This window comes from Hyperolius riggenbachi, chromosome 1 (assembly GCF_040937935.1).
Source record: "Hyperolius riggenbachi isolate aHypRig1 chromosome 1, aHypRig1.pri, whole genome shotgun sequence".
Classification (NCBI taxonomy): Eukaryota; Metazoa; Chordata; class Amphibia; order Anura; family Hyperoliidae; genus Hyperolius; species Hyperolius riggenbachi.
In genome coordinates this window covers 687,481,285-687,494,781 of record NC_090646.1, presented here as the reverse complement: position 1 = coordinate 687,494,781, position 13,497 = coordinate 687,481,285, and the positions used below count along the sequence as shown (strand labels likewise).

General features: G+C 53.3%; 1 protein-coding gene across 1 annotated transcript in view; it reads right to left on the bottom strand.

The window, feature by feature from the left end:
• LOC137561460 (uncharacterized HIT-like protein Synpcc7942_1390) overlaps positions 1 to 13,497 on the bottom strand; it is a 42,404-nt gene that overhangs the window by 10,976 nt on the left and 17,931 nt on the right. The gene's annotated exons all lie outside the window — the stretch shown is intronic.

Sequence of the window (13,497 nt, the reverse complement as noted above, 5' to 3'; positions counted from 1 at the left end):
CACTAGAAGAGAGAAGATCAGACATTACATGCCGAGCACAGAGCACCCGCCACAGCCCCAGCATCACTAGAAGAGAGAAGTCTAGACATGACGTGCCGAGCACAGAGCACCCGCCACACCCCCAGCCCAGGCATCACTAGAAGAGAGAAGTCTAGACATGACGTGCCGAGCACAGAGCACCCGCCACACCCCCAGCCCAGGCATCACTAGAAGAGAGAAGATCAGACATTACTGCAGAGCACAAAGCACCCGCCACACCCCCAGCCCAGGCATCACTAGAAGAGAGAAGATCAGACATTACATGCCGGCGTACAGCACGCGCCACACCCCCAGCCCAGGCATCACTAGAAGAGAGAAGATCAGACATTACATGCCGAGCACAGAGCACCTGCCACACTCCCAGCCCAGGCATCACTAGAATAGAGAAGATCAGACATTACACGCCGAGCACAGAGCACCCGCCACACCCCCAGCCCAGGCATCACTAGAAGAGAGAAGATCAGACATTACATGCCGAGCACAGAGCACCCGCCACACCCCCAGCCCAGGCATCACTAGAAGAGAGAAGATCAGACATTACATGCCAAACACAGAGCACCTGCCACACTCCCAGCCCAGGCATCACTAGAAGAGAGAAGATCAGACATTACATGCCGAGCACAGAGCACCCGCCACAGCCCCAGTCCAGGCATCACTAGAAAAGAGAAGATCAGACATTACATGCCGAGCACAGAGCACCCGCCACAGCCCCAGCATCACTAGAAAAGAGAAGTCTACACATGATGTGCCGAGCACAGAGCACCCGCCACAGCCCAGCCCAGGCATCACTAGAAAAGAGAAGTCTACACATGATGTGCCGAGCACAGAGCACCCACCACAGCCCAGCCCAGGCATCACTAGAAGAGAGAAGTTTAGACATGACGTGCCGAGCACAGAGCACCCGCTACACCCCCAGCCCAGGCATCACTAGAAGAGAGAAGATCAGACATTACATGCCGAGCACAGAGCACCCGCCACACCCCCAGCCCAGGCATCACTAGAAGAGAGAAAATCAGACGTTACATGCCGAGCACAGAGCACCCGCCACACCCCCAGCCCAGGCATCACTAGAAGAGAGAAGATCAGACATTACTGCAGAGCACAAAGCACCCGCCACACCCCCAGCCCAGGCATCATTAGAAGAGAGAAGATCAGACATGACATGCCGAGCACAGAGCACCCGCCACATCCCCAGCCCAGGCATCACTAGAAGAGAGAAAATCAGACATGACATGCCGAGCACAGTGCAACCGCCACACCCCCAGTCCAGGCATCACTAGAAGAGAGAAAATCAGACATTAAATGCCGAGCACAGAGCACCTGCCACACCCCCAGCCCAGGCATCACTAGAAGAGAGAAAATCAGACATTACATGCTGAGCACAGAGCACCCGCCACACCCCTAGCCCAGGCATCACTAGAAGAGAGAAGATCAGACATTATATGCCGAGCACAGAGCACCCGCCACAGCCACGGCATCACTAGAAGAGAGAAGATCAGACATGACATGCCGAGCACAGAGCACCTGCCACACCCCCGCCCAGGCATCAGTAGAAGAGAGATCAGACATTACTGCAGAGCACAGAGCACCCGCCACACACCCAGCCCAGGTATCACTAGAAGAGAGAGGATCAGACATTACATGCAGAGCACAGAGCAACCGCCACAGCCCCAGCCCATGCATCACTAGAAGATAGAAGATCAGATGCAGAGCACAGAGCACCCGCCACAACCCCAGCCCAGGCATCACTAGAAGAGAGATCAAACATTACATGCCGAGCACAGAGCACCTGCCACACCCCCAGCCCAGGCATCACTAGAAGAGAGATCAAACATTACATGTAGAGCACAGAGCACCCGCCACACCCCCAGCCCAAGCATCACTAGAAGAGAGGATCAGACATTACATGCCGAGCACAGAGCATTCGCCACACCCCCAGCCCAGCCACGCCTAGAAGAGAGAGAATCAGACATTACTGCAGAGCACCTGTGACATGACTCCTCCCTCCACACCCCTGAAGAGCACAGACCGCCTTGGCCGCCCCTCCCCCCCCCCCCCATACCATGGACATGCGGGCTGGTATAGCTCAGGGTGCGAAGCCCCAGTCGACCGGGGCTTCGCATTCTGGCTATCCCAGCCTACATGGGGGACAAGGGGTTACAGAGGTCTCGGGAGGGGGGACCCCACGTCATTTTTTTTTTCAGATTTCCCACACTCAGAACATTCCCCCAAAATAAATTTTTTTAATTTTTTTTTAAATATTGTTTCCCACTATCTTTTTAACATATTCTGCAAATTTGGTGTTGCTAGGATGTAAGGGGCCTTTGCTATTAACTGCTGGGAAATATTTCCCACAATCTGTCATTGACCGGCATTTAAATGTATATTTGAACTTTTAAAATCGATTTTCTCAAAAAGTAAAAGGTCTTTTTGAAAAAAAAAAATTCCCCTTGCTCCCACTTTTCTTCTTAACATAACCTGCAAATTTGGTGATTCTGGCATTTAAAGGGGCTTTGCAATTAACCCTTAAATTCGGCAGGTTTTGAATCCTGAATTCGCAATCACGGACAAATTTTCCCCTGACCCAGATCTGAATGAATTGAATTTGAGTCCATTCAAACCGGGTGAATCCGAATTTGGGTATACTCGAGCATCACTGCTACAGAGCACCCGCCACACCCCCAGCCCAGGCATCACTAGAAGAGAGATCAGACATTACATGCCGAGCACAGAGCACCTGCCACACCCCCAGCACAGGCATCACTAGAAGAGAGAAGATCAGACATGACATGCCGAGCACAGAGCATCCGCCACAGCCACAGCCCAGGCATCACTAGAAGAGAGAAGATCAGACATGACATGCCGAGCACAGAGCACATACCACAACCCCAGCCCAGGCATCACTAGAAGAGAGAAGATCAGACATGACATGCCGAGCACAGAGCACATACCACAACCCCAGCCCAGGCATCACTAGAAGAGAGAAAATCAGGCATTACATGCTGAACACAGAGCACCCGCCACACCCCCAGCCCAGGCATCACTAGAAGAGAGATCAAAAATTACATGCCGAGCACAGAGCACCCGCCACACCCCCAGCCCAGGCATCACTAGAAGAGAGAAGATCAGACATGACATGCCGAGCACAGAGCACATACCACAACCCCAGCCCAGGCATCACTAGAAGAGAGAAAATCAGACATTACATGCTGAGCACAGAGCACCCGCCACACCCCCAGCTCAGGCATCACTAGAAGAGAGAAAATCAGACATGACATGCCGAGCACAGAGCACCTACTACACCCCCAGCCCAGGCATCACTAGAAGAGAGAAAATCAGACATTACATGCCGAGCACAGAGCACCCGCCACAGACCCAGCCCAGGCATCACTAGAAGAGAGATCAGACATTACTGCAGAGCACAGAGCACCCGCCACACCCCCAGCCTAGGCAGCACTAGAAGAGAGATCAGACATTACATGCCGAGCACAGAGCATCAGCCACACCCCCAGCCCATGCATCACTAGAAGAGAGAAGATCAGACATGACATGCCGAGCACAGAGCACCTGCCACACCCCCAACCCAGGCATCACTAGAAGAGAGAAGATCAGACATGACATGCCGAGCACAGAGCACCTGCCACACCCCAGCCCAGGCATCACTAGAAGAGAGAAAATCAGACATGACATGCCGAGCACAGAGCACCTACTACACCCCCCAGGCATCACTAGAAGAGAAAAAAATCAGACATTACATGCCGAGCACAGAGCACCCGCCACAGTCCCAGCCCAGGCATCACTAGAAGAGAGATCAGACATTACTGCAGAGGTACAGAGCACCCGCCACACCCCCAGCCCAGGCATCACTAGAAGAGAGATCAGACGTTACATGCCGAGCACAGAGCACCAGCCACACCCCCAGCCCAGGCATCACTAGGAGATCAGACATTACATGCCGAGCACAGAGCATCCGCCACACCCCCAGCCCAGGCATCACTAGAAGAGAGAAAATCAGGCATTACATGCTGAGCACAGGGCACCCGCCACTCCCCCAGCTCAGGCATCACTAGAAGAGAGAAGATCAGACATGACATGCCGAGCACAGAGCACATACCACACCCCCACCCCAGGCATCACTAGAAGAGAGAAAATCAGGCATTACATGCTGAGCACAGAGCACCCGCCACACCCCCAGCTCAGGCATCACTAGAAGAGAGAAAATCAGACATGACATGCCGAGCACAGAGCACCCGCCACACCTCCAGCCTAGGCATCACTAGAAGAGAGACCAGACATTACATGCCGAGCACAGAGCACCCGCCACACCCCCAGCCCAGGCATCACTAGAAGAGAGAAAATCAGACATTACATGCCGTGCACAGAGCACCTGCCACACTCCCAGCCCAGGTATCACTAGAAGAGAGAAAATCAGACATTACTGCAGAGCACCCGCCACACCCCCAGCCCAGACATCACTAGAAGAGAGAAAATCAGACATGACATGCTGAGCACAGAGCACTTACTACACCCCCCAGCTCAGGCATCACTAGAAGATCATATGACGCATGACATATGACGCATGCACCGCCCCCTGACATAAGACGTATGCACCGCCCCCTGACATAAGACGCATGCACCGCCCTCTGACATAAGACGCATGCACCGCCCTCTGACATAAGACGCATGCACTGCCCTCTGACATATGGCGCATGCACCGCCCACTAACATATGACGCGTGCTCCACCCAATGACATATGACGCGTGCTCCACCCACTGACATATGACGCGTGCACCACCCACTTACATGACGCATGCACCACCCACTGACATATGACGCGTGCTCCCCCCACTGACATGACGCGCGCACTGCCCACTGACATATGACGCGTGTACCGCCCACTGCCATATGACGCATGCTCCGCCCACTGACATATGACGCATGCACCGCCCACTGACATATGATCCGTGCACTGATCACTGACATATGACGCGTGCACCGCCCACTGACATATGACGCGTGCACCGCCCACTGACATATGACGCGTGCACCGCCCACTGACATATGACGCGTGCACCGATCACTGACATATGACGCCTGCAAAGCCCACTGACATATGACGCATGCTCATCCCACTGACATAAGACACATGCTCAGCCCACTGACATAGGACGCATGCACTGATCACTGACATATGGCGCTTGCACGATCACTGACATATGGCGCTTGCACGATCACTGACATATGGCACATGCACTGATCACTGACATATGGCACATGCACTGATCACTGACATATGACGCTTGCACCGACCACTGACATATGATCAGTGACATATGACGCTTGCACCGATCACTGACATATGGCGCATGCACTGATCACTGACATATGACGCATGCACCGATCACTGACATATGGCGCATGCACTGATCACTGACATATGGCGCATGCACTGACCACTGACATATGGCGCATGCACTGATCACTGACATATGACGCATGCACCGATCACTGACATATGGCGCATGCACCGATCACTGACATGATCACTGACATATGACGCTTGCACCGATCACTGACATATGGCGCATGCACCGCCCCCTGACATATGATGCATGCACGGCCCCTGACATATGGTGCATGCACCGCCCCCTGACATATGGCGCATGCACTGACCACTGACACATGATCACTGACATATGGCGCATGCACCGACCCCTGACATATGGCGCATGCACCGATCACTGACATGATCACTGACATATGACGCTTGCACCGATCACTGACATATGGCGCACGCACCGATCACTGACATGATCACTGACATATGGCGCATGCACCGCCCCCTGACATATGACGCATGCACCGCCCCCTGACATATGGCGCATGCACCGCCCCCTGACATATGGCGCATGCACCGATCACTGACATATGATCACTGACATATGGCGCATGCACCGACCCCTGACATATGGCGCATGCACTGACCCCTGACATATGGCGCATGCACTGACCCCTGACATATGGCGCATGCACTGACCCCCTGACATATGGCGCATGCACTGACCACTGACATATGGCGCATGCACCGATCACTGACATGATCACTGACATATGACGCTTGCACCGATCACTGACATATGGTGCATGCACCGACCCCTGACATATGGCGCATGCACCGACCCCTGACATATGGTGCATGCACCGATCACTGACATGATCACTGACATATGACGCATGCACTGATCACTGACATATGACGCTTGCACTGCCCCGACATATGGCGCATGCACCGATCACGGACATATGACGCATGCACTAATCACTGACATATGGCGCATGCACCGATCACTGACATATGACGCATGCACTGATCACTGACATATGACGCTTGCACTGCCCTGACATATGGCGCATGCACCGATCACGGACATATGACGCATGCACTGATCACTGACATATGGCGCATGCACCGACCCCTGACATATGGCGCATGCACTGACCACTGACATATGGCGCATGCACCGATCACTGACATGATCACTGACATATGACGCTTGCACCGATCACTGACATATGGCGCATGCACCGACCCCTGACATATGGCGCATGCACCGATCACTGACATGATCACTGACATATGACGCATGCACTGATCACTGACATATGGCGCATGCACCGACCCCTGACATATGGCGCATGCACTGACCACTGACATATGGCGCATGCACCGATCACTGACATGATCACTGACATATGGCGCATGCACCGATCACTGACATGATCACTGACATATGACGCATGCACCGATCACTGACATATGACGCTTGCACCGCCCCGACATATGGCGCATGCACCGATCACTGACATATGGCGCATGCACCGATCACTGACATATGACGCATGCACCGATCACTCACATGTGACGCTTGCACCGCCCCGACATATGGCGCATGCACCGATCACTGACATATGATCACTGACATGTGGCGCATGCACCGACCCCTGACATATGGCGCATGCACCGACCCCTGACATATGGCGCATGCACCGACCCCTGACATATGGCGCATGCACCGATCACTGACATGATCACTGACATATGACGCTTGCACCGATCACTGACATATGGCGCATGCACCGCCCCCTGACATATGACGCATGCACCGCCCCGTGACAAATGGCGCATGCACTGATCACTGACATATGGCGCATGCACCGCCCCCTGACATATGGCGCATGCACTGATCATTGACATATGACGCATGCACCGCCCCCTGACATATGGCGCATGCACTGATCACAGACATATAATCACTGACATGTGACGCATGCACTGCCCCGTGACAAATAGTGCATGCACTGATCACTGACATATGGTGCATGCACTGATCACTGACATGTGACGCTTGCACCGCCCCCTGACATATGGTGCATGCACTGATCACTGACATATGGCACATGCACTGTTCACTGACATATGACGCTTGCACCTCCCCCTGACATATGGCGCATGCACTGATCACTGACATATGACGCATGCACCGCCCCCCTGACATATGGTGCATGCACCGCCCCCTGACATATGGCGCATGCACTGATCACTGACATATGATCAGTGACATATGACGCTTGCACCGATCACTGACATATGGCACATGCACCGCCCACTGACATATGGCGCATGCACTGATCACTGACATATGGCGCATACACCACACACTGACATATGGCGCATGCACTGATCACTGACATATGGCGCTTGCACCGCCCCCTGACATATGACGCATGCACTGATCACTGACATATGACGCTTGCACCGCCCCCTGACATATGACGCATGCACTGCCCACTGACATATGACGCTTGCACCGCCCCCTGACATATGGTGCATGCACTAATCACTGACATATGACACTTTCACCGCCCCCTGACATATGGCGCATGCACCGCCCCCTGACATATGACGCATGCACCAATCACTGACATATGACGCTTGCACCGCCCCCTGACATATGACGCATGCACCAATCACTGACATATGGCGCTTGCACCGCCCCCTGACATATGACGCTTGCACCGCCCCCTGACATATGGCGCATGCACTGATCACTGACATATGACGCTTGCACCGCCCCCTGACATATGGTGCATGCACTGATCACTGACATATGGCGCATGCACCGCCCCCTGACATATGGCGCATGCACTGATCACTGACATATGATCACTGACATATGGCGCATGCACTGATCACTGACATATGGCGCATGCACTGATCACTGACATATGGCGCATGCACCGCCCCCTGACATATGGCGCATGCACTGATCACTGACATATGGCGCATGCACCGCCCTCTGACATATGACGCTTGCACCGCCCCCTGAAATATGGTGCATGCACTGATCACTGACATATGATGCATGCACCAATCACTGACATATGATCACTGACATATGGCGCATGCACTGACATATGACGCTTGCACCGCCCCTTGACATATGGGCATGCACCGCCCCCTGACATATGACGCTTGCACCGCCCCCTGACATATGGTGCATGCACTGATCACTGACATATGACGCTTGCACCGCCCCCTGACATATGGCGCATGCACCGCCCCCTGACATATGACGCTTGCACCGCCCCCTGACATATGGCACATGCACCGCCCACTGAAATATGGTGCATGCACTGATCACTGATATAAGACTCTTGCACCGCCCCCTGACATATGGCGCATGCACCGATCACTGACATATGATCACTGACATATGGCGCATGCACTGATCACTGACATATGATGCATGCACCAATCACTGACAAATGATCACTGACATATGATCACTGACATATGGCGCATGCACCGCCCCCTGACATATGACGCATGCACCAATCACTGACATATGACGCTTGCACCGCCCCGACTGATGACGCATGCACCAATCACTGACATATGGCACATGCACCGCCCCCTGACATATGGTGCATGCAGTGATCACTGACATATGACGCTTGCACCGCCCCCTGACATATGACGCATGCAGTGATCACTGACATATGACGCTTGCACCGCCCCCTGACATATGACGCATGCAGTGATCACTGACATATGACGCTTGCACCGCCCCCTGACATATGGTGCATGCAGTGATCACTGACATATGATGCTTGCACCGCCCCCTGACATATGGTGCATGCAGTGATCACTGACATATTACGCTTGCACAGCCCCCTGACATATGACGCATGCAGTGATCACTGACATATGACGCTTGCACCGCTCCCTGACATATGACGCATGCAGTGATCACTGACATATGACGCTTGCACCGCCCCCTGACATATGGTGCATGCAGTGATCACTGACATATGATGCTTGCACCGCCCCCTGACATATGGTGCATGCAGTGATCACTGACATATGACGCTTGCACCGCCCCCTGACATATGACGCATGCAGTGATCACTGACATATGACGCTTGCACCGCCCCCTGACATATGACGCATGCAGTGATCACTGACATATGACGCTTGCACCGCCCCCTGACATATGACGCATGCAGTGATCACTGACATATGACGCTTGCACCGCCCCCTGACATATGGTGCATGCAGTGATCACTGACATATGATGCTTGCACCGCCCCCTGACATATGGTGCATGCAGTGATCACTGACATATTACGCTTGCACAGCCCCCTGACATATGGTGCATGCACTGATCACTGACATATGACGCTTGCACCGATCACTGACATATGACGCATGCACCAATCACTGACATATGACGCCTGCACCGCCCCCTGACATATGGTGCATGCACTGATCACTGACATATGATGCTTGCACCGCCCCCTGACATATGATGCATGCACCAATCACTGACATATGATCACTGACATATGGTGCATGCACCGCCCCCTGACATATGGCACATGTACTGATCACTGACATATGACGCTTGCACCGCCCCCTGACATATGACGCATGCAGTGATCACTGACATATGACGCTTGCACCGCCCCCTGACATATGACGCATGCACTGATCACTGACATATGACGCTTGCACCGCCCCCTGACATATGGTGCATGCAGTGATCACTGACATATGATGCTTGCACCGCCCCCTGACATATGGTGCATGCAGTGATCACTGACATATGACGCTTGCACAGCCCCCTGACATATGACGCATGCAGTGATCACTGACATATGACGCTTGCACCGCCCCCTGACATATGGTGCATGCAGTGATCACTGACATATGACGCTTGCACCGCCCCCTGACATATGGTGCATGCACTGATCACTGACATATTACGCTTGCACAGCCCCCTGACATATGACGCATGCAGTGATCACTGACATATGATGCTTGCACCGCCCCCTGACATATGGTGCATGCAGTGATCACTGACATATGACGCTTGCACCGCCCCCTGACATATGACGCATGCAGTGATCACTGACATATGACGCTTGCACAGCCCCCTGACATATGACGCATGCAGTGATCACTGACATATGACGCTTGCACCGCCCCCTGACATATGGTGCATGCACTGATCACTGACATATTACGCTTGCACAGCCCCCTGACATATGACGCATGCAGTGATCACTGACATATGACGCTTGCACCGCCCCCTGACATATGACGCATGCAGTGATCACTGACATATGACGCTTGCACCGCCCCCTGACATATGACGCATGCAGTGATCACTGACATATGACGCTTGCACCGCCCCCTGACATATGACGCATGCAGTGATCACTGACATATGACGCTTGCACCGCCCCCTGACATATGGTGCATGCAGTGATCACTGACATATGACGCTTGCACCGCCCCCTGACATATGGTGCATGCACTGATCACTGACATATTACGCTTGCACAGCCCCCTGACATATGACGCATGCAGTGATCACTGACATATGACGCTTGCACCGCCCCCTGACATATGGTGCATGCAGTGATCACTGACATATGACGCTTGCACAGCCCCCTGACATATGGTGCATGCAGTGATCACTGACATATGATGCTTGCACCGCCCCCTGACATATGGTGCATGCAGTGATCACTGACATATGACGCTTGCACCGCCCCCTGACATATGGTGCATGCACTGATCACTGACATATTACGCTTGCACAGCCCCCTGACATATGACGCATGCAGTGATCACTGACATATGATGCTTGCACCGCCCCCTGACATATGGTGCATGCAGTGATCACTGACATATGACGCTTGCACCGCCCCCTGACATATGACGCATGCAGTGATCACTGACATATGACGCTTGCACAGCCCCCTGACATATGACGCATGCAGTGATCACTGACATATGACGCTTGCACCGCCCCCTGACATATGGTGCATGCACTGATCACTGACATATTACGCTTGCACAGCCCCCTGACATATGACGCATGCAGTGATCACTGACATATGACGCTTGCACCGCCCCCTGACATATGACGCATGCAGTGATCACTGACATATGACGCTTGCACTGCCCCCTGACATATGACACATGCAGTGATCACTGACATATGACGCTTGCACCGCCCCCTGACATATGGTGCATGCACTGATCACTGACATATGACGCTTGCACCGCCCCCTGACATATGGTGCATGCACTGATCACTGACATATTACGCTTGCACAGCCCCCTGACATATGACGCATGCAGTGATCACTGACATATGACGCTTGCACCGCCCCCTGACATATGGTGCATGCAGTGATCACTGACATATGATGCTTGCACCGCCCCCTGACATATGGTGCATGCAGTGATCACTGACATATGACGCTTGCACCGCCCCTGACATATGGTGCATGCAGTGATCACTGACATATTACGCTTGCACAGCCCCCTGACATATGACGCATGCAGTGATCACTGACATATGACGCTTGCACCGCCCCCTGACATATGACGCATGCAGTGATCACTGACATATGACGCTTGCACAGCCCCCTGACATATGACGCATGCAGTGATCACTGACATATGACGCTTGCACCGCCCCCTGACATATGGTGCATGCAGTGATCACTGACATATGACGCTTGCACCGCCCCCTGACATATGGTGCATGCACTGATCACTGACATATTACGCTTGCACAGCCCCCTGACATATGACGCATGCAGTGATCACTGACATATGACGCTTGCACCGCCCCCTGACATATGGTGCATGCAGTGATCACTGACATATGACGCTTGCACAGCCCCCTGACATATGGTGCATGCAGTGATCACTGACATATGATGCTTGCACCGCCCCCTGACATATGGTGCATGCAGTGATCACTGACATATGACGCTTGCACAGCCCCCTGACATATGACGCATGCAGTGATCACTGACATATGACGCTTGCACCGCCCCCTGACATATGGTGCATGCAGTGATCACTGACATATGACGCTTGCACCGCCCCCTGACATATGGTGCATGCACTGATCACTGACATATTATGCTTGCACAGCCCCCTGACATATGACGCATGCAGTGATCACTGACATATGACGCTTGCACCGCCCCCTGACATATGGTGCATGCAGTGATCACTGACATATGACGCTTGCACAGCCCCCTGACATATGACGCATGCAGTGATCACTGACATATGACGCTTGCACCGCCCCCTGACATATGGTGCATGCAGTGATCACTGACATATGACGCTTGCACCGCCCCCTGACATATGGTGTATGCACTGATCACTGACATATTACGCTTGCACAGCCCCCTGACATATGACGCATGCAGTGATCACTGACATATGACGCTTGCACCGCCCCCTGACATATGGTGCATGCAGTGATCACTGACATATGACGCTTGCACAGCCCCCTGACATATGGTGCATGCAGTGATCACTGACATATGATGCTTGCACCGCCCCCTGACATATGGTGCATGCAGTGATCACTGACATATGACGCTTGCACAGCCCCCTGACATATGACGCATGCAGTGATCACTGACATATGACGCTTGCACCGCCCCCTGACATATGGTGCATGCAGTGATCACTGACATATGACGCTTGCACCGCCCCCTGACATATGGTGCATGCACTGATCACTGACATATGACGCTTGCACAGCCCCCTGACATATGACGCATGCAGTGATCACTGACATATGACGCTTGCACAGCCCCCTGACATATGGTGCATGCAGTGATCACTGACATATGACGCTTGCACAGCCCCCTGACATATGACACATGCAGTGATCACTGACATATGACGCTTGCACAGCCCCCTGACATATGGTGCATGCACTGATCACTGACATATTACGCTTGCACAGCCCCCTGACATATGACGCATGCAGTGATCACTGACATATGACGCATGCACCAATCACTGACATATGACGCCTGCACCGCCCCCTGACATATGGTGCATGCACTGA